Raw genomic sequence first — 27,075 nt, 5'->3', positions numbered from 1 at the left:
TGTTGAAACAGGAGGCTGGGTTAAACCCTTCCCCTGTCCTCAATTCTGCATCCTCTTGTGCCACTGAACAAGTTTCATACTGTAATAACCGAGCACAGCTCTTTTGGTTATCAAAGCTTGAACTTGATGCCAGACTTGAACAACAGGAGCTCCTTGTGCTGTCAGTGTTCAGGCCTCAGGTCCCCTTAGAGCTGTGGCTGCACAATTGTGCAGACAATGAGGGGGCCACTCTGGCCAGTGGGTTAAATATTGTAGCACAAGAATTCCTTTGGCATGGCCCTGTTTCACATTCACATACAATTCCAGTTCCTTTTCTGAGTCTGGAAGAGCCATGGCTGGGGCAACAATCAGTTTGGGGTTTTTTAATTTACTCAAGTTCAGTTCTCTTTCTCATGTTGTTGGGGTTTAAGTCTGCTGTAGAATTTTTTCCCCCCTCCCAAGTTGCTAGGAGACTAAGTGCTGAGTGCTTAACGTGGACAAAAGAACTGATAACTTAGTTTTGGGGGAGGGAAAAAAGCTCCCGGAGAGAGCGGAGGGTGGGGGGATCTCGCGGTTTTTCTTGGCTTCTTCCGGGGGGAGGGAGCACCGATCGGGCCACGGCTGCTGGAGTCCACGGTTAACGAAGGAGTCTGGTCCTGGGAATTCTACCATCTGTTGGAGTATCCAGGAATTCGGAGTTTCTTCGCTGTCCTGCTGGATTTTAGGTGAGACCGGGTCCCGCCGCTGCGGCTTCTCCGGCACTGCCACCTCTGCCTGCCGAGGACACCCCGTGCCTGCGGAGGACAGTCCACCGCGCCCGGCTTCTAGCCATCAGCGCCGGAGCTTCCACCGTTTGCCCTCGGGGTTCTTGGTTCTGTTCTACTATTGTTATAATTGCTGTTGGTTTTTTTTTTTGTCTGTCCTGTTATATTTACTAGTAAAGGACTGTTATTCCTTTTCCCCATAGCTCTGACTGAAAAGTTTTATTTTTTAATCTTCCAAATTATAATAACATGGAGAGAAGGATTCAAATTCCTCATTTCCTAGAGAGGCCTGCCTCTCCATAGCAGACACCTGTCTTTTCAAAACCAAGACACATGTCCATACCATAACACTGAGGCTGTCTGGGGTTAGAAAGTCATACAGTGTTCTGGCTAGAACAGAGAATCCTCAATCCATGTCCTGCAATTCCCTATTAATCCTCAGAATTGTCTCAGCTCCTTTTTAGTTCTGAGTGACGTTACTTCTGAGATTCCCTGGACCATTTCTGGGTCAATACACCACAAACATTCAGTCAAAATATGTCGCATTTGTCTAACCTTTTTCTCCACCATTTTCTCTATATTTTTTAAATATTCCAAGATGCTTTTTAGCCTGAAAATTGAGCCATTTCACAGAGGCTGCTTCTACCACTTCTAATTGTCCTCCTGATTGAGGCAAATAATCCACATCCTGCATTAACCCCATCCCTGGGGGTGGGGTGAATTCTTTGGATATTTTCTGCAAGGCTGGCCCGAATAAGCCTGGTGCTTCTGTGCATCCCTACAAAAGGACCGTCCATGTCTTTCCCATTTTCCCTTCTAACCCTTGTTCCCAGTCAAAGGCCAACTCCTGTTCAGCATCCTGTGTAAGTGGGCATCCCCAGAAAGCATCTTTTCCATCAAGTGCTGAATGGTAGCAGTGTGAGGAGGGAACCTGGTTGCAGCTGGTGTAAGGATTTGAGACTGTGGGGTGCCTCAGTTTAATAATCTCATTTCTTATTCCTAGGTCCTGCAGCATTCTATAGACTCCATCTGGTTTCTTGATTGGCAGCATTGGAGCTTTACAGGGAGAGATCCCAGGCTCCAAAAGCCCTGCCTTTAACAGGGGCTCAATGCCAGGCCGTGAGCCCTTCCTTCGCTCCCTTGGAATAGGCTATTGCTTTTAGACACCACTTGTCCTGGTTGCTTGAGAGTAATTTGGAGAGGCTGGGTGTCTGATTTTCCCGATTTCCCTGGGGCTGCCCACACTTCTGGGTTCACTTCAGCATTGGCCTTGTCAGACATTTGACACAAAGGTACCCCAGAACTAGCAATGGCAATGTCTCTGCCAGGTCCTTGTGGCCGAGCCCGTCCCCTGGCTGCTGGGGCCCCCTTGGGCCCTGGGGTTCATCCCTCAGGGGCTGTAGAAACTCTGCCATGGCCTTTGGCTTCACCTTGGCCTTTTCCTCTTCCCTTCTTGCATTCACCTGCTGTGCCTTTGTGACCAACTGCTCCAGGGGCTTCTTGTGCCACTGCTGCAGCCCCCCGACTGCCTGTGGGTGCTCATCCTCTGACAGCTGCTGAGCTCTCTGCAAGGGCATTCCTTTCTCCAGTGACCCAAACAAAATCCTTCAAAGACGATCTTGATGCTTGCATGAATAACCCCCATTTCCCAGCTGTTCCTTCCTGCTCCTGGTCCTTGTGCTCGCCCTGCCCTCCCCAGCCCGTATCCCAGAGGCGGTGCCTGTCCTGCCGCAGTGTGCCAAGGCGGCTCCCCCGGCGGGCAGGGCCGGCAGCTCCACGGGGCCGGGCAGCGGCCGGGGCGTCCCGCAGCCTCCTGGGGGCCGGGGGCCACTGCCGGCCCTGCCCGGGGGGTGGTGGGGTCAGGCAGCGCCCAGCGCTGAGCCCCGGCTGCCCCACAGCCCCGGCCCGGCCCTGCAGCTCCCAACAGGCCCCCAGCCCGTGCTCCCGGTGCCGCACCTCTGCGCCCGCTCCTGCTGCTCCCCAGCACAGAGAAACCCCCTGAAATCCTGACCTCCTTGTTTCCCTGTTCTGGAAACCGGGGATACAAAGGATCTGGGTCAGCTGGCAAGTTTAGAGGATAAGACCCTCCTGAAAAACATCCCAGTGCTCAGTACTTTTCTCTTCCTCCTCTTTTCCATCATCCTTTTTCCTACCACAGAGATTCCTCCTGCTGCTTCTTGCCTTAACCGTATTCCTGCACACTATTCCTGCCTTCATCCTAACCCTTCCCAGCACACCAACACCATCCATCCCCTGTTGTCTAAATCCCTTCTTGACTTGCCTTATTGCCCCTCTGGGTGTCCATGTCCTTAAATTACCTCTGGGAGAATGTGCAAACTGCGTCAACATTCTCCCAAGGGACCCTTCAGAGATATTTTGGGATCATCATCCCTTTGGCCAGGATGCTCTCCTGGCTTTCCCTTTTCCACCCTGCTTGTGTTCCCTGCCATGTTTGCTCCCTGAAGATGCCAGTGTCCTCACTGATGAGATTTTCAGTGCTCTCTCCCTGGTGACTCTTCCCAGCCCCCCCCGATCTGGCGCTCGTCTGTCTCCTGGACACCCTCAGGTACCCAATCAATCCCCGGTGCCGCCGCCACCCAAGGGAGCCCATCACCCAAACTGGGTGAGGCACCTTCACAGAATCACAATTTTTAAGTTGGAAGAGATCTTCAAGATCATCGAGTCCTACCCATCTCTAAGACCTCAACTAGACCATGACACCAAGTACCACATCCAGTCTTTTTTTAAACACTTCTAGGGATGGTGATTCCACCACCTCCCCAGGCAAGGCATTCCAGTACTTTATCACTCTTTCAGTGAAAAACTTTTTGCGAATATCCAGCCTATATCACCCTTGTCACAGCTTGAGACTGTGTCCTCTTGTTCTGTCTGTTGTTGCCTGAAGAAAGACACCAACTCCCAGCTGACCACAGCCACCATTCAGGAAGTAGTAGAGTGTGATAAGGTCACCTCTGAGTCTCCTTTTCTCCAGGCTAAACAACCCCAGTTCCCTCAGTCGTTCTTCATACAGCTTGTGCTCCAAGCCCCTCACCAGCCTTGTTGCCCTCCTCTGGACTGCGCTCAAGGATCGCAACGTCCTTCAGCTCCACTCACTGCCCGCTGTCCCAGATCAAAGAAGGAATTCCAGAGGAGCCCCAAGGTGTGTGGAAAACTTGACATCACCAGAGGTGTGTGTCCACAAAGAAGACAGAGGAGTCCTGTAAAAGTAATTTCATTCATAAAAAATGGAGAGGCCATCGAACATTTCCCATGGAGTCGCTCCAATTGTTGGAGGATGCAGCCTCCTTCTCCTCCTGATTTTCCCTGCTGCACCTCCCTCTCCCTTTCCGCAATGGCTGAAGTATTTGAGGGGTACAGACTTCCCAATCCCCCTACTACATACCCCCCTTAATATGCACCCCACTTCTGCACAGGTAACGATATTCACAGCTCTGTGAAGTCTTTCTTATTCTTCTAGAAGTTGATGAATTTATCAGGACCTTGGCTGAGCAGCAGTCTGTGTGGTCAGTTAATAACATTTTCTGGAGCTGATGGCTTCTTCTGTGCCTTCCTTATGTACAAGTGCCTGGCCCTATCCCCAAGCAGATTGACAGCGTCTGTTTGTAAAGACACTTTGCTCTTCTTCCTTTCCTGGGGGTGCCCCGTTTGCAGGACATTCCCCCTAGAGCATGGGGCACCGCCGTGAGGGGAATTTGGGGAGGTGGGAGGGGGGAGCGCCAAGGCCGGGCCCCCCCGCGCTGTCCTGGCGGGAGCGGCTGCAGCGGGGACCGAGTGCGGGCGGGAGCGGCCGAGAGCCCAGCGCTGCCCCAGCCCGACCTGCCCCAGCTCCATCCCTGCCCCTGCGGTGGGATGCTGTGGGTTTGGGGGGAAGAGGGAGCCGGCAGTGGGTGCTGGGCCTGGGGGCAGGAGGAGAAGGGAAGGAGAAGCAGGGTTGAAGAACAAAATGTTGATGCACATGGGAGGAGAAGGTGGGATTGTGCAGGAGAAGGAGGAATAGTGGGAGGAAGAGGAGTGTGAGGAAGAGTAGGGACAGAGGAGTGTGAGGAGCAGGAAGAGGAGGCACCGCAAGGTTCCAGCCCTCCCTGTATCTGCAGCCTCCCCCCAGCCCCAGGAGTGTTTCCCTCCCCACATGCAGCAGGTGACCCGGGAGGGGAATCCATGATTTTCATGGGAGTGAATCTTAGTGTTTCTGAGCTTGATTGTGCTGAATGTTGATGCTTTGGGTTTTTGCAAGGGGCTGAATATTTTAGAAGAGGTTTTGGCTGAGTCTTGATGTTTGGGGAGTTTTTCAACTGTGTCTTGATGTTTGGAGGATTTTTGGGACGAATCTTCTTTTGGAGGTTCTTACAGACCAATGTGGCAATTCTTACATTGCCAATGACTTCCTGAGATGAACTTGTGCAAGGAAGAACCCCCAGCCTAAGGCGCTCTCCTCTTGTTTTCTCCCTAAACCAGGATTTTTCATTCCCAAGGAGTGGCCGGATGGAGGAGGAGGAAAAGCCCTGGAGATGCTGCACGAGGAGGGGCTGCAAACCCAGCGCAGGGAGCTGCGAGGAGCAAAGACCCCCCCCTGTTCCAGGAGGGCAGCCGGAGATCCAGCCAGAGCTCAGAGCTGGTGGAGAAGCCTCATGGAGGGGAGAAGCCCAACAAATGCTTGGAATGTGGGAAGGGTTTCAGCCAGAGATCCAGTCTGATCCAGCACCAGGTGATCCACACTGGGGAACGGCCTTTTGAGTGTGGGGAATGTGGGAAGAGCTTCAGCCAGAGCTCCAACCTGATCTAGCACAAGAGGATCCACACTGGGAAGCGGCCCTATGAGTGTGGGGAGTGTGGGAACAGCTTCAGGTATAGCTCCCACCTGAGGAAACACCAGGTGATCCACACTGGAGAGAAGCCATATGAGTGTGGAGAATGTGGGAAGAGCTTCAGAGACAGCTACAGCCTGATCCAGCACCAGGTGATCCACACTGGGGAAGGGCTCTACACCTGCTTGGAATGTGGGAAGAACTTTGGATATAACTCCCGCCTGAGGAAACACCAGCGCATCCACACCGGGGAGAGGCGCTACGAGTGTCCTGGGTGTGGGAAGAGGTTTCAGACCAGCTCTGATCTCCTCACATGAGCGGATTCACACAGAGGAGAGGCCCTTCCGCTGCCCCGACTGCGGGAAGGGCTTCAAGCACAACTCAAACCTCACTGTCCACTAGCGCATCCACACCGGGGAGAGGCCCTACGAGTGTCCTGAGTGTGGGAAGAGCTTCTCACAGAGGTCTAACTTGATCCATCACCAACAGAGGCACCACTAAGGGAAGCCCTGTGAGTGCCCCGAGAGCGGGGAGAGCTTCGTGCGCTGCTCCATCTCCATCCCCCATGGGAGGATCGGTGTTGGATGATCCCCAGTGACCCCCGTTGGGCAGAGCCCTGCTGATCCATGGTCCTGGTGATCCGTGTTGGGAAGACACCTGGCTGGGATGCTCCGCATCTTCCTGGCTCCCTGTGGGCACCTGGATCAATGCAGGCCAGGAACATCCATCGGGACACAGACCGACATGGGGAATTTTGGGGGAGAGATTTGTTGGTTTTTAACCCCAGAAAACCTTTGGCATTAAATCCTGTCTTCTAGGGGCATTACGGAATAGTGGATGGTCTTGGAGATCTTTTCCAAGCTCTTCTAGACTTTTGATTTCCTACTGCCCAAGGGCATCTTCCACAGCCAAATACTGATGGACTGGGGTCAGGACTGAGGTTTTGGAGACAGTGGGGTGGAAACCCCTTCAAAAAAGGTTCTTCCCTCCCAGCCAAGCATGTGAATCCTCAGCTGGCACAGAAACAGCAATCCTTTTCTTTTGGTCCCTGTTTTCTTTTCATTTCTCTTGATCACTTTAAAATATCCAACACTGGGGTAAAAATAAAGAGATTGAACTGGGACATGGGTGAGGACATGGGGGACATAGACATGGAGAGTGACATGGGGACACATGGACAGGGACAGGGATGTGGCCATTCATGGGGACATGAGGGGAAATGGGCACAGATGGAGATGTGGGGGACAATGACAGGGATGGAAACATGGTGGGGAGACAGCCATGGGTGAGGACATGGTGGGACATGGCCAGTGACATGTGGGGACATGGCCGGTGCCATGGGGGGAACTTGCAGGGGCTGTGGGGGATGCTGGGTTTGAGGAAGCTGAGGGTTCCTGGGAGGGACTTGGGGCTTGCTGAGGGCTTTGGGGACCCCAAAGCTGGAAGATCCTGGCAGAGGTTGTGGGGCAGCTGCTCAAGGACCCCCTGAGCTGGACCCCCAGCCAGGCATTGGGCTCCTGGAAGGGAATGAAGGTCCTTGTCCCCTGAGGGAAATTCCAGCAGCCCCAGGGTATTGGGGGCAGCTGAGAGGCCACAAGAGGGAGGGGAAAGCCAAACAGAGCTGTCCCCCTCCAGAACTGCACCCCAAAAATCCCAAACTCAGGGACTCCTCCCAGGAAAAAGCTGTCAGGAGGTGCCTGAATTGAGGGAAAGGGGGATGGGACCTCAGATTGAGCAGGAGGGGCCTTGAACTTCCAAAACCAAGCATGATGAACAGGGCTGGTGGAATGGGGGGCAGAGGGGAAGGGGTGGAAGAGCAGGGAAGACGAGGGGGCTAGAACCGCCAAATTGCTTTGGGAAGGGTCCCACTCCTCCTCCTTTCTAATCCCCAAGATGGTGCTGGGGCAGTGCTGGACTCTGGGCCTGGCTTGGGCACCCCCCATGCGCCCCCTGCCCCACATTCCCTTGGCAGTTTAAAGGTGTTCTGAAGCTTTTTGGGGTTCACTGTGTGCTGTGTTGGGGTTCAGGTGCCTCCCAAGGAGTCCCCAGAGCAGGGGACACATGGGGGTCCCCATTCCCGATCCATTCTGGGGCCCGTTCTGTCCCCTCCCGAATCATGGTCCCCCCGCAGGGTCCCCCCAAGTCCCTCTCCACTGTCCCCAGTAAACAGGACTGGGGTGAACTGGGAAGCTTTATTGGGAACACTGGGAGCAGCCGGGTGGGGACAGAGTGACAGCAGGGCTGGGGGGACACACGATCCCCCCAAAATCATCCTGGGGATGGAGCAGGGGGTCCCGGCCAGGCCCGAGGCCATGGGGAGGGGCTGCGACTGCCGCTAGCTCAGGAGCTCTGTGGGCAGAGAAAAGGGGGTGACACAGGGCTGGGGGGCCCTGGGGGGGGGTGGGGGGGACACGACCCCGGGACCCCCCCTCACCTTGCACAGGCAGAAGCTGAGCCCCAGTGCCAGGAAGACAAAGCCCAACACAAAGCCCCCGATCCCCATCAGCATCTTGCTGCGGGCAGCGTCCGGTAGCATCTCTGGAGGGTCTGCAGGGCTCAGGACCTACCAAAGCCCCTCCAAGCTCCCTCCCAGTCTCCTCCAGCCCACCCAGGACCCCCTGAAACGTCCTCCCAATCCCTTCGTGGCCGCCCCAGGACCCAACAAAGCCCCTCCTCTCCATCTCAGAATCCCACAGCTCCCTACCAGTTGCCTCTCACCTCCCCAGGACCCCCAAACCCTCTCCCTAGTCCCTTCCCAGCCATGCCAGAACTCACCAAGACCCCTCCCAGTCTCTTCCTAGCACAACCAACGTCATTCCAATCTCTGCTTTCCCATCCCCGATCTCCTTCCAGCCCCTCCAGGCTCACTCCAATCCCTCCCAGTTACTCCCAGCACCCCCAAACTCTCCCAGTGCTCACCAGCACCCCCAGAACCCTATCCCACCCTCCCCAGCATCCTCCAAACTCCTTCTCAGCCATTCCAGACACCCAAGCCCCTCCCCTAGTTGAAACCAGGCTCTCTCCAGCTCCCTCCCAGTTCCTCCCAGCACATCCCAGTGCCTGTCCCAGTTCCACCCCAGTGCCTCCCCCGTGCCCCAGTGCCGGCTCAGGGGCTGCTCCAGGCTGACGTGCTCCACCTGGCAGCTGGAGGTGACCCCGCGCCGCGGGGAGGTTTCCAGCAGCACCAGGAGCTGCTGGCTCCAGTCCCCGTTGGGGACCACGGCGGTGCCACCCCGTGCCCCGAGAGCTGCTGCTGGCCCTGGAAGCAGCTCAGCTGGATGTGGGCAGGGTAGAAATCCATCAGGGAGCAGAGCAGGCGGCCGGGGCCGGGCTGGGAGCTGGAGGGCAGCAGCGAGATGGAAACGCTGCGGGTCACTGGGAGAGAGAGGGGAGGGGTGGTGTGGCATTGAGAGGGACTGGGAATGGACTGGGAGTGGATTGAGAAGGACTGGGATGGACTGGGAATGAACTCTCAGGGACTGGGGTCAGAGAAATGGGAGAGGATGAGGGGCACTGAGAGAGGGTGGAGGTGTGGGAATGGACTGGGACTGGGCTGAGAGGAAGTGGGAGGGATTGGGAGGAACTGGGAATGAAGCGCGCGGCACTGGGAGGCCGAATCGAGCGCGGGACACTCTGCCTGGCATCCGATGAGTCATCAGAGAGACGCGCTCTGATTGGCTGAGAGGCATCAGCTGCAAGCCCAGCCAGGACGGACACGCTGGGGAGAACTGGGAGAGACTGGGACGGACTGGAATGGACTGGGAGAGCCACGGGTGTCTCTGAGAGGGGCAGGAGGCCCCGGGCATGGACACAAGGAGGGCTGAGGGCTCTGGGCTGATTCCCAGGAAGGTTTTGAGGAGCTCCAGGGTCATTGCCAGGGCAGGGCCCCACGGGACACGCTCTGCCCCACGCTCACCTCCGCGCTCCACGAGGAACGGGCTGGACAACTCGTAGTTGTGCCGGCAGTGCCTGTCCGCCGCAGCCCGTCTGTACTCCCTCCATTGCGGGTCGCTGGCACCTTCTCCCCAGAGGAGATGACCCCCACCTACAGCCCCACATCGCTGCCCAAGGGCAGGAGCTGCTCCCGGTTGTCGCTGTTCCTGTCCACGACCCTCCCCCGCTCGGTGCCGTTCATGCAGTGCCAGCCGCACTTCAGCATCTCCTGGAACAGCCCTGTGTGTGCAGGACACAGGTGCGGGGGTGCCCACAGCAGCCCAGAGTAGCCAAGAGCTCCGGGGCAGCCCCGACTCCGCAGCCCCAGTGTGATAAACATTAACTATTTTTTGTTCACTGGAGATCAAATAACTCAAGATAACAGGAAGTTACTATGTTACTATCTAAGCTTATAGGCAAACAGACCCTTGCCCATTCCTTCTTTCTCTCTCTACTTGCTTAATCAGCTTTAAGTTTCAGGAATTCCAGCCTACAACTACAGCTTTCATCGCTGCGACCACCGAGGGACAGAAAGAGACCCTCCCAGCAACACGTCACACATACATCATCGGAGGAAAGAAGCAAGATAAAAGCAAGACTGAAAAACCTGCCAATTCACGGCAGTTGGTGGAGCGAGACTCCCCTGCCGTCCTTTGCTTTGCTTGCTGTAATGTAATAAATTCTTATTGGAACTTTTCTTTGTGTTCATAGTCTATTACAATTTGGTGCCGTGACTCGGATCCACCTGCGAGATAGGACTTTTGGTTCTGCCTGGGGGGCGCCCCGCCGATCAGTCGGCGGCCCTGGTAGACCCGATTCCTGTCTCGGTTGGACCGACAAATCTAAATTCAAAGCATTAGGCAAAGGAAGCCGGCAGACCCTATAAACTTTGTGCACAAAGGTCCGGATGAAGACGCAAGACGCGTGAGTATCTGTGTGGAAGATTCCGTTTGGTCTGGGTCGGATATCCTGGAGTGCTGCGAGTGTGTGTGTGTGTGAGAGGAGAACCGGCAGCTTGGATTTTCCAAGTGATTGTGGACCCTCAGTAGTGCGGTTCTCATTGTCCGAGAGGGTGTGAGCCACGAACAAGGGGAAGCGAGTGACTTCTGCACCATACTTGTGTGAGGGCACTCCAGAAGATGGGACAGGGGAAGAGCAGGCCCTCTACTCCCATAAAACTCCCCCCGGTGCCTAGAGATAGCCCACTGGGGTTCATATTAGACAATTGGAAACATTACCCTAACACAGGGGGTAAAGATAAAGCTAAAATGATCCATTATTTTGTGGTAGTATGGGGTGGAAAGGAGATTTCCTGGAATATTTTTTAGCCTATTTTTGGATCATCAGAAGATTGGGTGAGGCAAAAACTCAACTTGTGGGTAAATACTAAAATTCCTTTTAGTCAGGAAGAAAGTGAATATGCTAATGTATGGGTTACAAGACCTGGGGGTGAAGTGCTCCTGTTTCCCCTCAACGAGGGAGGACGAAAGAAAGACAGGAGTAAAGAGGAAGAAGCCTTACTAATCCCACCTCCTTACATACCCCCTCAGAACCCCCAGATTCCGGATGCACCTCCAATGGAGCCTCATGAAGCAGGGAGTAATCCCGAGCCCCCCGAGGAAGTGCAGGGACCCATAACCCGAGGTCGGGCTGGACAGCATAACCTATATCCCCTAAGAGAAATGCCTGTGGGGGCGGACCAGGGACCTCACCCAGCGATAGGGTTTATTTCAGTACCTTTGAGTTCTGGGGATGTTCGGGAATTTAAGAGGGAGATGGGGAGCCTCCTGGAAGATCCTTTGGGGGTGGCCGAGAGACTGGACCAATTTTTGGGACCCAGTATTTATACTTGGGGCGAGTTGCAAGCCATATTGAATATTCTCTTCACAGCCGAGGAAAGAAATGTGATTAGACGAGCGGGGATGCGGATATGGGATTCACAACATGCACAAGGACCTTTAGCAGACACCAAGTGGCCTTTGCAGGATCCCAATTGGAATCATCAGCAGCAGGATCACAGAATCAATATGCAGGATCTGAGGGGGATAATAGTACAGGGGATCCAGGAAGCGGTGCCTAGGGGGCAGAACATCAACAAAGCATTTAATGAGAGACAGAAAAAGGAGGAGACACCTACGGATTAGCTAGAACGCTTGAGAAAAAAACCTGCAAATGTACTCAGGCTTAGATCCTGAGACACCGTTAGGGCAAGCACTACTAAAAACACAATTTGTGGCTAAATCGTGGGAAGATATCAGAAAGAATTTAGAAAAATTAGATAATTGGCAAGATAGAGACCTGGATGAGCTATTGAGGGAAGCACAGAAGGTATGTGTGAGGAGAGATGAAGAGAGTCACAAGAGACAAGTAAGAATGATGGTGGCAGCAGTAAGAGAAACTAGGAGAATTGATGCCCCTCCCAAAACAAGTCAAGTGGCCCAGAGAAATGGGGGAGGGGTTCCCCGGGTAGAGAAAAAGGATGGAGGCGTATGTTTCTACTGTGGAAATAAAGGACACTTTCGGAGAAACTGCAGGAAGTGGCTGAGGGATGAGAGAGTCTTCAAAGAGGACTGAAGGAGTCAGGGGCTTCATTTGCTGGGGACACAAAAACATCAGGAGCCCTTGATAAAATTAAAAGTAGGTCCTCAGCAGCAGGAATTTGAGTTTTTAGTAGATACTGGAGCTGAGCGATCGACAGTCCAGGTACTACCGGAGGGATGTAAGATATCAAAAGAAACTGCTCAAGTGGTAGGGGCGAAGGGGGGGGCCCTTTGAAGTCCCTGTTATTAAGAATGTACTGGTGGAATCGAGGTCCAAAATGGGAATAGAGAACCTTCTGCTAGTACCAGAAGCAGATTATAATTTGTTAGGGAGAGACTTAATTATAGAAATAGGTATTAATATAGAAGTAGTAAATGAAGAAATCAAAATAAAACTCTGTCCCTTGAGGGTAGAGGATGGGGAAAAAAATTAACTCAGAAGTATAGTACACTCCTGATAGTGTAGGAAGGTTGAATATACCCCCCCTTCTCGGTAATCATTAAAGATCCAGAGACACCAATAAGGGTTAAACAGTACCCCATCTCCCCAGAGGGGGATAGGTTGTTTGTAAATGGCTCATCGCGAGTAATTAATGGAAAAAGGGTCTCTGGCTATGCAATATTTGGGGGAGAAGGACTTGCAGTTATCGAATCAGGCCCTCTAAGTGGATCTTAGTCAGCGCAGGCCTGTGAACTTTATGCTGTACTGCGGGCATTGCAGTTGTTAAAGGATAAATCAGGTACCATCTATACTGACTCAAAATATGCCTATGGGATTATACACACTTTTGGGAAAACATGGGAAGAACAGGGATTGATAAACTCCCAGGGAAAAAAAAAAACAAAAAACACCAACCTGGTTCACCAGGATCTAATCAGGAAACCACTGAAGGCCTTGAGGGGACCTAGGAAAATTGCTGTTGTTCACCTGAAAGGGCATCAAAAGGGATTGGATTTTAAAAGCAGGGGAAATAATGCAGCAGATCAGGAAGCAAGAAGGGCTGCTTTGCAGACGTCACAATCTACCCCCCAGGAAGATCCGAAGGCTGAAAGAAAAGAGCGTGAGACTAGCAGAGGGAATTTGCAAAAGATATATAGTTTTACTATGCAGGAAAAAGAAAAAAAATGAAAAGAATGGGGTTGAGAGAAGACCCAGAAGGGGAATGGCAACTTCCAGAGGATAATAGAACTGTACTGCCTAAATCCATAGCTATGGATATTATGAGGAGAATACGTAGCAAAACACATTGGGGGGCACAAGCATTGGTAGATCAATTTGCCACCAAACATATGTGTATTGGGGTAGATGACTTGGCAAAGCAGGTAGTGAGGGGGTGCGTTACCTGCCTAAAGGTAAATAGGGCCAATTTAAGAAAAACCTTAATGGGGAGACGACCTACAGCATACCGGCCATTTGCTAACATCCAACTATGGAAAAAGGGAAAGTTAGCTCAGAGACCCCCACTAGATTTGAAACTGCACCAGGTGCAACCAGGAGATTGAGTAATGATAAAGTCCTGGAAAGAAGCAACCTTGGCCCCACAATGGGAGGGCCCTTACCTTGTATTGCTTACTACAGATACTGCAGTCAGAACAGCAGAAAAGGGATGGACCCATGCTAGCAGAATTAAAGGGCCAGTGAGCAAACCGACTCCTGAGTGGCAGGTGACAAGCAATCCCGGAGACCTGAAGTTACGAATCCAGAGGAGAGATCATCAATGAATGGACACCGTGTAGAATATGCACCAGAACCACACTACACGGAGGAAAGATTAATTTGTAACTCTGATGTTAAGATAAGGTGTAGAGACCCAGAGTGCAATTATTATCCTTTTGTTTGTAATATTTGTAAAATCTGCAGGGACAGGTGGTGGAGTCATTGTAGGCGAGGAACCCCCCCTAGAGGAATTTGCAGCCCCTGTTGGGTACTGCAGCGGAACATAACTGATTGGATTCTAGAATATAAAGTTAAGTATGAGGGATTAGTAGAAGAATCAAAAGAGTGGTGGAGGATTTTTGCATTAGGGATTGAACCAAAATATTATTGTTATCACCCTAATGAACCCATCCCGTTCATAGCTGAAATTGTTGACTGCACCTGCCGCACACGCCTAAAGGGAATCCGGTGTGATACACCCCTGGTTAAGTATCGGAACTGGGATTCCTATGTCAAGAGGCAACAGAGTCGCCCCCGGGGACCTCCTGAAGAATATCCCTGCTGCCGAGAAGATGGTACCCCCTGTGGCTCGAGGCAACCGAGTCGACGGGAAAGGCAGAGGGGTAAAAAGCTGTGGAGGAAAGAAACCCCAGGGTGGGACAACAAAACAATATTTGAGGAATTGCCTCAGGAATGGGAATAAGAGCAAGGACCCTGGGCAGAGAGACAGGTTGCAGTCCATGAAATGGAACAATCCTCAGATATACTCCCATTCCTATGCCCCCAATGATGCTCACCACGTGACCCGGCCGATTACTTTTCTTTTGCTGATGTTATACTTGAGAGAGATTAATGCCTTAGACAATCTACCACACCAACCCTTTAAATAGTCACTATGGCGATGGGATGACAATGAGATTTTGCAAACTGTAACTACTGTAGGAGCACCCAGTTTCAGAGTAGGATTGTGTGATCTGACCAACATAGATCATTGTGGAAAAGTACTGAACCTAATGGGATTTTACATGTGCCCAAGCTCAAATCACGGTAAAGGATATTGTAATTATTCTGGGGAATATTTTTGTGGATATTGGGGCTGTGAAACAATCGCCTCTGACTGGACACCCAGGGGAGGGCATGATAAATATTTGCAAGCAGCCTTTGGTCCAGCAGGATGCACAAAGCCATGGAGGGGTCCTTCAGGAGAAATGACCTATATAGGGGACTGCTCGTTTGTTTATCTCAATGTCAACCAACCAGAGAAACAAGAATGGCTATTAGGTAAAAATTGGGGAGTTAGACATTGGGAACCCGGGAGAGATAGGGGGAATATCATCCAAATAAAGAAGGAACCCGCTCCCCATTCGCCAGAGATGGGGAGGGGGGGGGGGGCATGTAGGACCAAACCCAGTACTGGTAGTAAGGCAGAGCAAGACAAACACTACAAATAGCAGTGGATCGGGAGAATTAACAGTGCCTCAGGCTGATGCTCCTGAAGAAGCCTCTAAATATGGTACTCTGTGGAAAATAATGCAAGCTAGTTATGGCATTCTAAATAGAACAAACCCTGATTTAACAAGAGAATGCTGGCTTTGCTATAACATCCGACCTCCTTTTTATGAAGCCATTGGGGTAACGGCTAAAGCAAGATGCAGATCACACAGGAGTAGTAATCAATACTACTATTGCGGGACCAGTAATTCTAGTGGCACTCGGGCTTACCTTTGGACCATGTATATTTAATAAACTGATTACTATAGTGAAAAGCCAGCTGGAAGCGGCACATCTTATGCTTCTTAGGACTAAGTATGATCAGATACCTGAAGAAATAATTTAGAAACTTTAGAGTTAGCTAGACAAGAACTGCAAAGATACAGTGAACAAAAATAAGTAAGAACAAGAGAAATGGGGGAATTGTGATAAACATTAACTATTTTTTGTTCACTGGAGATCAAATAACTCAAGATAACAGGAAGTTACTATGTTACTATCTAAGCTTATAGGCAAACAGACCCTTGCCCATTCCTTCTTTCTCTCTCTACTTGCTTAATCAGCTTTAAGTTTCAGGAATTCCAGCCTATAACTACAGCCTTCATCTCTGCGACCACCGAGGGACAGAAAGAGACCCTCCCAGCAACACGTCACACATACATCATCGGAGGAAAGAAGCAAGATAAAAGCAAGACTGAAAAACCTGCCAATTCATGGCAGTTGGTGGAGCGAGACTCCCCTGCCGTCCAGCGCTGTATTTGCCTTTGCTTTGCCTGCTGTAATGTAATAAATTCCTATTGGAACTTTTCTTTGTGTTCATAGTCTATTACACCAGGGGAGTCCAGCTGAGGAGCTCGGGGCGCTGTGGGGCTGGCTGGCACCTGGGGAGTCCTCAGCGCCCTGTGCTCTGATGGGCTCAATTATTTTAGTGCCTTCTCTGATGGGCTGAGGAGAGGCCCGGCAGTGGAGAGAAGGATCGGGACAGATCCCGCCCCGAGCAGCGGCGCGGCCACAACAGAGCCAGCGTGGGCACGGGGAGGGAATTTATTACCAACCAAATCACAGCAGCACCAGGAGAAGGGCAAGAAATGTCTCCAACGCCTTCCCCACAGCCAGCGGGGATCAGCAAGACCACGGATCAGCAGGGGTCTGCCCAACGGGCGTCACTGGGGATCATCCAAGGCCGATCCTCCCACGGGGGATGGAGCTGGAGCAGCGCACGAAGCTCTTCCAGCTCTTGGGACACTCGCAGCGCTTCCCTTAGTGGTGCCTCCGTTGGTGTCGGGTCGAGTGAGAGCTCTGGGAGAAGCCCTTCCCACACTGCCCACACTCGCAGGGCCTCTCCCCGCTGTGGATCCTGTGGTCCTTGATGCGCTGCGAGTTCTTGCTGAAGCTCTTCCCGCATTCCAAGCACCAGCAGCGATGTCCCTTAGTTTGGATCTCCTGGTGGTGGATCAGGTGGGAGCTCAGGCTGGAGCTCATTCCACATTCCAAGCACTTCTAGGCTGTCTCAGTTTGAGAGATGATTTAAAAGAGGAAACTCTGGAGTGATGATAATAATAATCACATGTATCTCTCTATCTATAAAAGCACGTACTGAACTCTGGATACAGCAATGTGCACGTAGGAGAGAAGTGGAGAGGCTGAACGGACACCAGGGGAGATGAGGAATGTATGGACAGAGCAAAGCCTCCAAGGGCTTTAACCTGATTCCCAGCTTTCCCGTGTTTCAAGGGTTTTGACAGCTGGATTTGAAAGAACTGAGATCTCACAGTGAAAAGCAGAGCAGTCTGGAATCAGGCCCTGCTGTTGGAGTCAATGTGGACTTGTCACATCTCATTTTTGAAAATATAATGAATTAAAAACTCCATTACCCACAACCTTTCCCAGCCCATTCTTCCTCACACATAACAAAATACAATGGATTTCTTTCTATAGGGTAAAAAATAAAGTAAAACGAACTTTGAAAATCTTCCCTCATAAAAGCCACATTGAGAAACTCCAGAATAATGGTGTGTTATATGTGTATATGATAATTCATGCAAATAAAATTGTCATATATATTTTTATGTGCTCTTAAAATATACTCTTACAAGCTTTAAAACTCACAAGCCAGTGACTGCAACATAATGTCAAAACAACCTCGATAAAGGAGGGAGGACTTCATTTACAATAAAATAAGTGTAGCCAGCTCGGAGATGGATCATCCATCAAGGTGATCCAAGGAACGCCAGGGCGATGAATATGTGATAAATATCTGGAGATTGAGTTAACCAGGGCCATCAGAGAGATACATCTCAATGCCGGATTCTGGAACACGATCATGGGTGCTCATCACTCTCCGGACATGTTTTGTTCAACTTGCCACAGAGAAAGAACTCCTCATGAATACGTGTAGTCCGAAACAGAAGAAAAGAGACTCAGCCTCGGGCGAAAAAACCATATAAAAATCGCTCAGACAGGACAGTCGGCGTGGAGCACAGGGGACCCTCTGCTGCAGCGGGCAAACCTGTGTGTCACCCAGCACTGACACCCGGGCTCGGCACTGACCTTTTTTTCTTTTTTGATAGTGTTTTTTTTCGTTGCTCTCTAAAATTCTATTTGGACCTTTTTTTAAATAAATTTTCTTCAATTAATAAATGGGAGCGTTTTTCATTTATAACAGTCTTGGTGGCCCGTAAGGGGATCCGATTTAGGGGAGTCAGGGGGACCCTTTTTTGTCTGGGCGGCGCCCCGTCGATTTCGGCAGCCAGACAGGATTGTGGAGTCCCATAGAACCAATCAGATCCTGGACCCAGATCCAAAACCTCTATCAAAAAGGTGATAAAACAGGCCCAGAGCTCTCAGGAGAACTCAGAGCAGAATCTCCGAGTCAGTGAGGGTTTTTTTCACTCATAAAAATCTATATGTACGAAGAATCCAAGCAGGAAAAAGGACCATAGGTATCACGTGCTTGAGTGAGGGGTGATCGATCATGTGTGTGAGATGTGACGTTGTCAGGAGGCAAGAGTGGACCCCAAAAGCCGCAGTTCCACTATCCCTCAAGGGACATGGTTGGTTACAGGGGACGCGAGAGGAATCGGGAAAACTCATTTCACGCGAAAAGCCTGCAACTCAGGGAGTTCAGGGGATAGATCACGGGTGGATTGAGGAGGGAAGGTACGTTCTTAGGTGTTTTAAGAACTGGTAAACCTCTTTGGTCCAGGACTTTGGAAGTCCGGGAAAAGAAAAAAGGTAAGAGAGCTCACCACCAGTTGCAGGGCCACAGAGCAGTTCACTGTGTGACTGATAAGCTAGTAATATTCAATCGGGATTGACTAAAACCACGGTATCGACCGGGACTGATCTAAGGACTTAGTTCAAGGAGTTAAGGTAAGCAAGTTTGTTTAACTATGGGGCAGAAAAAGAGTAAAATTCAGGGAAAATCCCAGGGAAAACCTGGTAAAGGGCAGCAGGACTGCTTACCAGAAATCCCAAGGGGGAGCCCGTTGGGGTGGATGCTGGAGCACTGGGGAGACTTCCCCGAGAGACGGAGGAAATACAAGAAGATGATTCATTACCGTGTGGAGGTATGGGGGAAGAGGGAAATTGGAAAATATCAGGTTTGGCCCACATTTGGCACATTTGATACAAGAATGTGTCAGGCATTATATGCTAGTGTATTTGAAGAAAACAGGCCAGAGGGGGAAGAGTTGAACTATGCCAAATTGTGGGAATATGCTGGTGCCCGGCTGTTCCTAGCCTGAATTCAGGGCTGTAAAGTAAACCAGAGTGAAACCTGGGAGCCCTTGGACAACCTTCCACCCCCGTACCTAAACCAGGTCCGGGCCCCGGTGCCCGCACCAGTGGCTCGCCTGCCTCAATCCGCACAGGCACCGGCACCGCCACGTAACACGCAGCCCTCGGCTCCAGCGGTGCTCGACCCGCCGGGTCCTTCTCAGCCCCCGCCTGTGCCACAACAGGCGGATGGCCCTGGGCACACACTCCCCGCCGGAGGGGCTGCCTCTCCTCCAGCCAGCAGGACACGGCGCAAAACGCGGAGGGAGAGCCATGATGACAGTGAGGGGGAAGGGGACAGACCCGGTCTCTACCCCCTGAGGGAAGTACCAACTGCTCCCGGAATAACTGGCTATGTAAATGTGCCAATCAATACCGGGGACGTGAGGGCCTTCAAAAGGGAAATGGGGAAATTAATGGATGACCCCCTGGGGGTGGCGGAGAGGCTGGATGAGTTTTTGGGGAACAGTATCTATTCGTATGATGATATCTGTATCATTCTAAGGTCATTGTTCAATGCCGAGGAACGGGACATGATAAGGCAAGCGGCAATAAAGGATTGGGAACATAGGAATCCCCAGGGGGGAGTGGGGCCGAGAGGTGGCCGGAACAAAGGCCATCATGGAATGCCCAGGTGGAGGAGGATCGGCTCAAAATGATGGGACTGAGGAACATGGTATTACAGGGAATTTGGGGGGCAGTACCAAAGGGGCAGAACATCAGCAAAGCATTGGGGGAATGCCAGGGGAGGGATGAAACACCCACCGAATGGCTGGAGCGATTAAGAAAAGTCTCCAGATGTAATCGGGCACCGACCCTAATTCTCCTGTCAGGGGGATTTTGCTGAAAACACAATTTGTTGCTAAATCGCGGAAGGACATACGGAAAAAGCTAGAAGAAATAGAGAATTGGCAGGAGAAAAGCCTCCAAGAATTGCTAAGGGAGGCACAGAAAGTTTATATGAGAAGAGATGAGGAAAAGCAAAAGGCACAAGCCAGGGTGTTGGTGGCGGCGGTGCGGGAAGCGCAGAAACAGGAGCGGCTGCATAATCCCGGAAGGCCAGCACAAACCCAACGGCCCCAGGGAAAACCTAACCCCCCCCAATGGAAGGGAACAAACAAACAGGTAAGTGGCCCTGAGTGCTTTGACTGTAAACAAAAAGGGCACTTCAAAAGGGAGTGCAAGAAAAGAATAAAAGATGAACAAATTTTTCAGGAGGATTAGAGGTGTCAGGGGCTCTATAATTTGGGGTCCAGGACACATGGAGAGCCCTTGATAAAGTTAAAAATTGGACCCCAGAAACAAAAATTGTTTTTTTTGGTGGATTCAGGTGCAGAAAGAACCACAGTTCAGCAACTGCCACCAGGATATACTAAAAGTAAGGACTCAGTGGTGGTCATCGGGGCCAAAGGGGAGCCCTTCAAGATGCCGGTTTTAAAAAATGTAGAAATAGAACTGGGGAATGAGTTTTCCTCGGGGAACATACTGTTGGTAGAAGAAGCAGATCATAACTTGCTGGGGAGGGATTTAATGGTGATCCTGGGGATAAGCCTGATAGCACAGGATTCCCAGCTAACGGTAAGTTTATACAGACTAACCACTGAGGATGAGAATAAAATAAATCCGAAAGCGTGGCACACAGAGGGGGAGGCGGGGAGGTTAAATAGGGAGCCTATTCACATTGAAATCGAGAGGCCTGAGGATCCGATCCGGATCAAACCCTATCCAATTCCCATGGAAGGTAGGAGGGGATTGAAACCTGTAATCGAAGATCCAGTTAAAAAGGGCACATTAGAACCATGTATGTCAAGACATAATACTCCTATCCTGGCGGTACAAAAGGCAGATGGTAGTTATAGGTTGGTGCAAGATTTGCGGGCAGTAAATCAAAGAACAAAAGCATTGTTTCCTACTGTCTCAAACCCGTACACCCTGCTGAATAACATATCCCCAGCAGACACCTGGTACAGTGTAATAGATTTAAAAGATGCCTTTTGAACTTGCCCGCTAGCCCGGGAAAGTCGGGACTATTTTGCATTTCAATGGGAAGACCCGGACACAAACAGAAAGCAGCAATTAAGGTGGATGTCCTTGCCTCAGGGCTTCGTAGATTCACCCAACCTATTTGGGCAAGCCCTTGAAAAACTCTTAAGTGAGTTTGTGCCAATCAAAGGGACTAAGTTATTACAATATGTGGATGATCTGTTGGTGGCCGGACCCAAGGAGGAGGATGTATGGGCAGGTACAATAACACTATTAAACTTTCTGGGGAGAAAAGGGTTGAAGGTTTCAAAATCCAAATTGCAGTTCACAGAGCCCGAGGTTAAGTACCTAGGACGTTGGTTAACAAAGGGTAAAAAGAAGTTGGATCCGGATAGAATAACAGGCATTATCACCTTGCCACCTCTCCGGACAAAAAGGGAGGTCAGGCAACTGTTGGGGCTTCTAGGATACTGCTGGCAATGGACCAAAGGATACAGCGAGAACGTGAGGTTTCTTTATGAAAAACTTACCATAGATAGGTTCAAATGGACAAAGCAGGATGAGGTAAGTTTTAAGGAAATAAGAGACATTCTTGTGGCTGCCCCAATGTTAAGCCTCCCTGATGTAAGGAAACCTTTTCAACTGTTTGTTGATGTCAGCGATCACACTGCCCATGGGGTTCTAACCCAGGACTGGGCAGGGGCCAGGAAACCAGTAAGGTACGTATCAAAGCTCCTAGATCCTGTAAGCAGGGGCTGGCCCACCTGCTTACAAGCAATTGTAGCAGTAGCAATATTAGTAGAAGAGGCTAAGAAAATAACTTTCAGGGCACCGCTGGTAATTTACACCCCACATAATGTAAGCTGCATCCTGCAACAAAAGGCAGATAAATGGCTGACTGATGCCGGGCTCCTAAAATATGAGGCTATATTAATCCACTCCTGGGATTTGGAGTTGTGGTCCACCTTGGCCCAAAACCCCGCACAATTCCTATTTGGGGAAGCAGCAGGAGTGCTTTTCCATGACTGTGCTGAAGTGGTAGAGATCCAAACTAAAATAAGACCAGACTTGGAAGAGGAAGAATTAGAAGAAGGTGGGAAATGGTTTGTGGATGGGTCTGCAAGGGTCATAGATAGAAAAAGGAAGTCGGGTTAAGCGGTGGTGGATGGGAGGACCAGGGAGGTAGTGGAATCTGGGCCTCTGAATGCAGGGTGGTCAGCACAGGCTTGTGAGTTATATGTGGTATTGAGGGCCTTATGGAAATTGGAAGGGAAAAAAGGAACAATTTTTACAGATTCAAAATATGCATTTGGGGTGGTACACAAATTTGGAAAAAATTGGGAAGAAAGGGGGTTGCTCAATACCTGGGGAAAAGGGCTGGTGCATGAAGAGCTAATCAGACAGATCTTAAAAGCTATAAAGGGACCAGAGGCAATTGCTGTAGTCCATGTAAAGGGGCACCAAACAGGAATGCAGTTCCGCACCAGAGGGAACAATTTAGCAGACAAAGAGGCCAAAAGCATGGCTTTGATGAAGGTAAGTACCCCGAGGATCGAGGAAGGGGAGGTTCAGGAGTATCCTCCCCACCCCTCCCCAAAGGAAATCGAAGGGTACGAGAAGATAGGAGGCTGGCTGGAAGGAGGTAAGTGGAAATTACTGGACAGAAGTGAGCTATTGTCTAAGGACTACACTAGAAAGATCCTGAGGAGATTACATCAACAAACACACTGGGGTGCCCAGGCTCTGGCAGAGCAATTCCTGAGATTCTTTGGGTGTAAAGAGATTTATGAATTAGCCAATCAAGAAGTACAGCGATGTATAGTTTGTCAAAGGATTAATTGGGCACGGTCCCAACAGGTGCCACTAGGAAGTCGCCCAGTGGCATACAGACCTTTCAAGAGAATTCAGGTAGATTTTACTGATCTGCCTAAGGTGGAGAAATACAAATTCTTATTAGCAATAGTAGACAAACTAACTCACTGGGTAGAAACTCTCCCGAGCTCTCGGGCAACAGCTCAAACAGTATCAAAATTTCTACTCGAAGAGATCATTCCCCAATATGGGCTGATAAAATGCATAGACTCGGATCAAGGCACGCACTTCACTTCAAAAATTATTAAGCAACTGGCTGATTCTCTAGGGATCCGATGGGAGTACCACACCCCATGGCATCCCCAGAGCTCCGGACAAGTTGAGAGGATGAGCCAAACATTAAAGGCTCAATTAGCAAAATTAATTTTGGAAACAAAGATGTCCTGGCTAAGGTGTCTCCCTTGAGCCTTATTAAATATTTGGACCCTGCCTCACTCCGAGACTGGGCTGTCACCTTTCAAAATGCTGTCTGGGGTGCCATATGAACACGGTATGCCAATAGGACATCCAAGGATAGAAGATGGGCAAATACAACCATACCTCATATCCATAAGTAAAAATTTACAGGAATTGCAGAAACAGGGAATCCTGGCACAAAATACCCCTTTAGGCTTTCCCATACACAGAATACAACCTGGGGACAAGGTGCTCATAAAAACATGGAAAGAAGTCCCATTAACACCTCACTGGGAAGGCCCCTTTCTCGTCCTCTTAACCACAGATACAGCAGTACGAACAGCAGAAAAGGGGTGGACCCACGCATCCTGAGTAAAGAAGGTTGAGCCCCGGGAAGAAACAGCAGAGTGAAAAGTCACTTCTCCACCTGGGGACCTGAAACTAACTTTGCGTCGACCAAGTAAATGACTGAAGGGGATACGATAAGGTGCACTGAGCCCGATTGTGAATGTTACCCATTTGTACACTTCAAATGCGAGTATTGTAATGAGGTTTGGGTTACACACTGTGTAAGGGGATATTGGCCAAGGGGTTTGTGTGATAAGTGCCTAAAAGAAGAAAGATGCCTGTCTAGCCGTATCTTAGACCTTGCACAAGACTGGGGATAATCGAAGTAGATTCTGAAATTTGGTTTTGTGTGTTCCAAACTGGGATAAGGGAAAAATTGAGATCAAAGTCTAACATTCTTGCTATTGAGTGCTGAAGGTTAAATAAAGTACCCTGCAGTGCGGACACAGTTAAGCTATTAAGGTGGGGGGGTCTTTAAACGGATGTACGCAGCTCGGTCCAGGTATGACACCACAGAAGACTATTCTTGCTGCCAAGTGCACTAGTGGCAGCCCAGTGGATGTAGGCGGAGGCAGAGGAATAATAACAATTGTGGGGATCTTGATCTACCTGAATCTAGTAATGTGCCTCAAGACCGGTACGCAGTTGAATAACTCGCCCAGCACAGAAGTGCAAGGCCCCAGCAACGGGTGCAGGCACTGCGTACAGACTGCCCAGAAAGGACACGGGGAATTAGAGGTTCTGATATCCTCAGTCCCAAAGAACTGCAGCAAGGGTAAGATAAAGGGGCACTGCCCCAGAGACAGCACTCAGAAGGGAAATTTTGGGCTAAAAGAAAAAACAAGGTGGTATACACAAAGGTCAACCTCTAAGGACAAAGCACGAGATGCTTAAAAGAAATATTGAACAAGTATCTTATCCCAATCTGTGATAAATGTAACTGAACTGTATGGACTGGGAAAAAAATGGAATCTGTGTTTGTAGCATACTTTCAGACCAACCCATTATGCTATGACGATATACAGCTGGGAATGTGTATTATGGGTGGTAAAACATACTGAGGAGGGAGGAACCTGAAATATGAAACTGAAACCTCCCTCAAAGGTGAACCGGTTATCTTGGACCTTTTAGAGGATCAGGATGACTGAGTTTGCTTGCAGTATGACCAAATGTTCTGCTTTTCAAGGAACAAAGAGGGAGTGGATCCGGAAAGCAAAATGAAACAAGTATCACATGAGCTGAGAAACAGGAAGAAGAAATGAGAAAAAAAAGAATAGAGCAGGAAAGGCTGAGAACCCTCAGCGAGCAATATGCTCAGCTTGAAAGACAATATACCAGTTAAGGTTTACCTGCCTCAGATCAAAACCTATTTGTGGATCTGATGCAGGAGATCGCAACAGAATTGGGCTTATCTAATTGCTGGATCTGCGGGGGACTCAAATCAGCGGAAAAATGGCCTTGGAAAGGTGAGAGTTTAGCCCCAGAGCAACTCCTAAAATGGGATAGTTCCAAAACTTCAAAGGCAATTCAGAGACCTGAGGGCTGGGTCTTGGACAAGAGAGTAATTGGGATGTTCTGCATTGGCAGGGAGGGGAGTACACTGAAATAGTGGGATACACTCTGTGTGTGTCCACTCTGACAATAAATTCCTTTAACAAAAGCAGAATGTGGCAGCCAGAAAGCCCTACAGGGCACTGGAGCTGAGGAAAAAGTGACAAGTGTGAATGGAGTGAAAAAATTGGACTTTGCTGGAACAAAGGCTCTGGACCTAATCCTTACCGATCTGTGGGGGAATGGAGGGGGTTCTGGAATGAACCCAAAAGTACAAAGATCATGTGGAAAGCCTCAGATGGTTTGTATTGGATCTGTGGGAAGAAAGCATATAGCAAGTTGCCTCATCAGTGGAAAGGATCATGCACAATAGGATTAATCAGACCTGTTTTCTTTACCCTACCTCAGTCAGAGCGCATCTCACTGGAGCCCCCTTATATGAAACACTGAGCAGGAGGAGAAGGGAGGTAAAAAAGAAGTTCCCTATTTTTGGTGAGGGTCAGACTTGGGGGGAGGAGGAGTGGCCTGCAGAAAGAATAATAGAATATTATGGTCCTGCAACATGGGTCCGGGATGGAAGCTGGGGGTATAGGACCCCGACTTATCTGTTAAACCGATTGATAAGACTGCAGGCAGTGGTGGAGGTTGTTTCTAACCACACCTCTGACGCCCTCGAGCTGCTATCAAAGAAACACTCCCAGATGAGGGCCTTTGTATATCAAAACAGAATAGGCCTCAACTATTTATTAGCAGAAGAGGGAGGGGTCTGTGGGAAATTTAATGAATCAGAATGTTGTATAGAGATTGACGACTATGGGGAAACCATCAGAAGCCTAGCAACAGAAATTTAAAAGGTAGCACATGTTGCAGTACAAAAATAGAACTCCATACTCCAAGGATCCTGATGGGATCAGCTGTTCAACAGAGCATGGTGGAAGAAGGTAGTATTTTTTATAGTGTGTTCACTAGCCAGGATCATATTTCTACCCTGCCTGATACCTTGTTTTATTAGGCTGATACATTCTGTAGTGCAGGGCATGAAAATAGCAGCCGTGCCCACAGACCCAGAATGGGCTAGGGGAAAAACTAATCAGGTATCAAAAATAATGAAACTGGGAGAGGAAAACATACACCATAGAGCAGCAGATGCCTTAGCCAGATTCGAGAAACAGGTAAAAGGGGAAGGAGAGGCCTACAGATTGTATCAGGGAATTCCAGAGGAAGATTGGGATAATGAGCCTAAAAGTAACTAAAGGTTGAGAAATGAGATAATTAGTATCAAGCACCAGTAAAACTAGTTGTAGAAGGTACAGAAAGCATGAATTAATATGTTTATGTAGAAGGGGAGGGATTGTTATATGTGTATATGATAATTCATGCAAATAAAATTGTCATATATTTTTATGTACTGTTAAAATATACTCTTATAAGCTTTAAAACTCACAAGCCAGAGACTGCAACATAATATCATGGACAAAGGAGGGAGGACTTCATTTACAATAAAATAAGTGTAGCCAGCTTGGAGATGGATCATCCATCAAGGTGATCCAAGGAACGCCGGGGCGATGAATATGTGATAAATATCTGGAGATTGAGTTAACCAGGGCCATCAGAGAGATACATCTCAATGCCGGATTCTGGAACATGATCACGGGTGCTCATCACTCTCCGGACATGTTTTGTTCAACTTGCCACAGAGAAAGAACTCCTCATGAATACGTGTAGTCCGAAACAGAAGAAAAGAGACTCAGCCTCGGGCGAAAAAACCATATAAAAATCGCTCAGACAGGACAGTCGGCGTGGAGCACAGGGGACCCTCTGCTGCAGCAGGCAAACCTGTGTGTCACCTAGCACCGACACCCGGGCTCGGCACTGACCTTTTTTTTCTTTTTTTTTGATAGTGGGGAGGTTTTTTTGTTACTCTAAAATTCTATTTGGACCTTTTTTTTTTAAAAAAA

The 27,075-nt window shown here is 49.8% G+C and overlaps 1 protein-coding gene and 2 pseudogenes across 1 annotated transcript in view; 1 reads left to right on the top strand and 2 right to left on the bottom strand.

Annotated features, from left to right (window-relative positions):
* The window catches only part of LOC120764564 (zinc finger protein 239-like), a 144,376-nt gene that overhangs the window by 72,714 nt on the left and 44,587 nt on the right, over positions 1-27,075 (bottom strand). The gene's annotated exons all lie outside the window — the stretch shown is intronic.
* Positions 747-6,274, top strand: LOC120764535 (zinc finger protein 239-like; annotated as a pseudogene).
* Positions 7,593-16,672, bottom strand: LOC120764534 (class II histocompatibility antigen, B-L beta chain-like; annotated as a pseudogene).

Source organism: Hirundo rustica, chromosome 31, assembly GCF_015227805.2.
Source record: "Hirundo rustica isolate bHirRus1 chromosome 31, bHirRus1.pri.v3, whole genome shotgun sequence".
NCBI classification, from domain to species: domain Eukaryota; kingdom Metazoa; phylum Chordata; class Aves; order Passeriformes; family Hirundinidae; genus Hirundo; species Hirundo rustica.
This window is presented reverse-complemented; position numbering and strand designations above follow the sequence as displayed.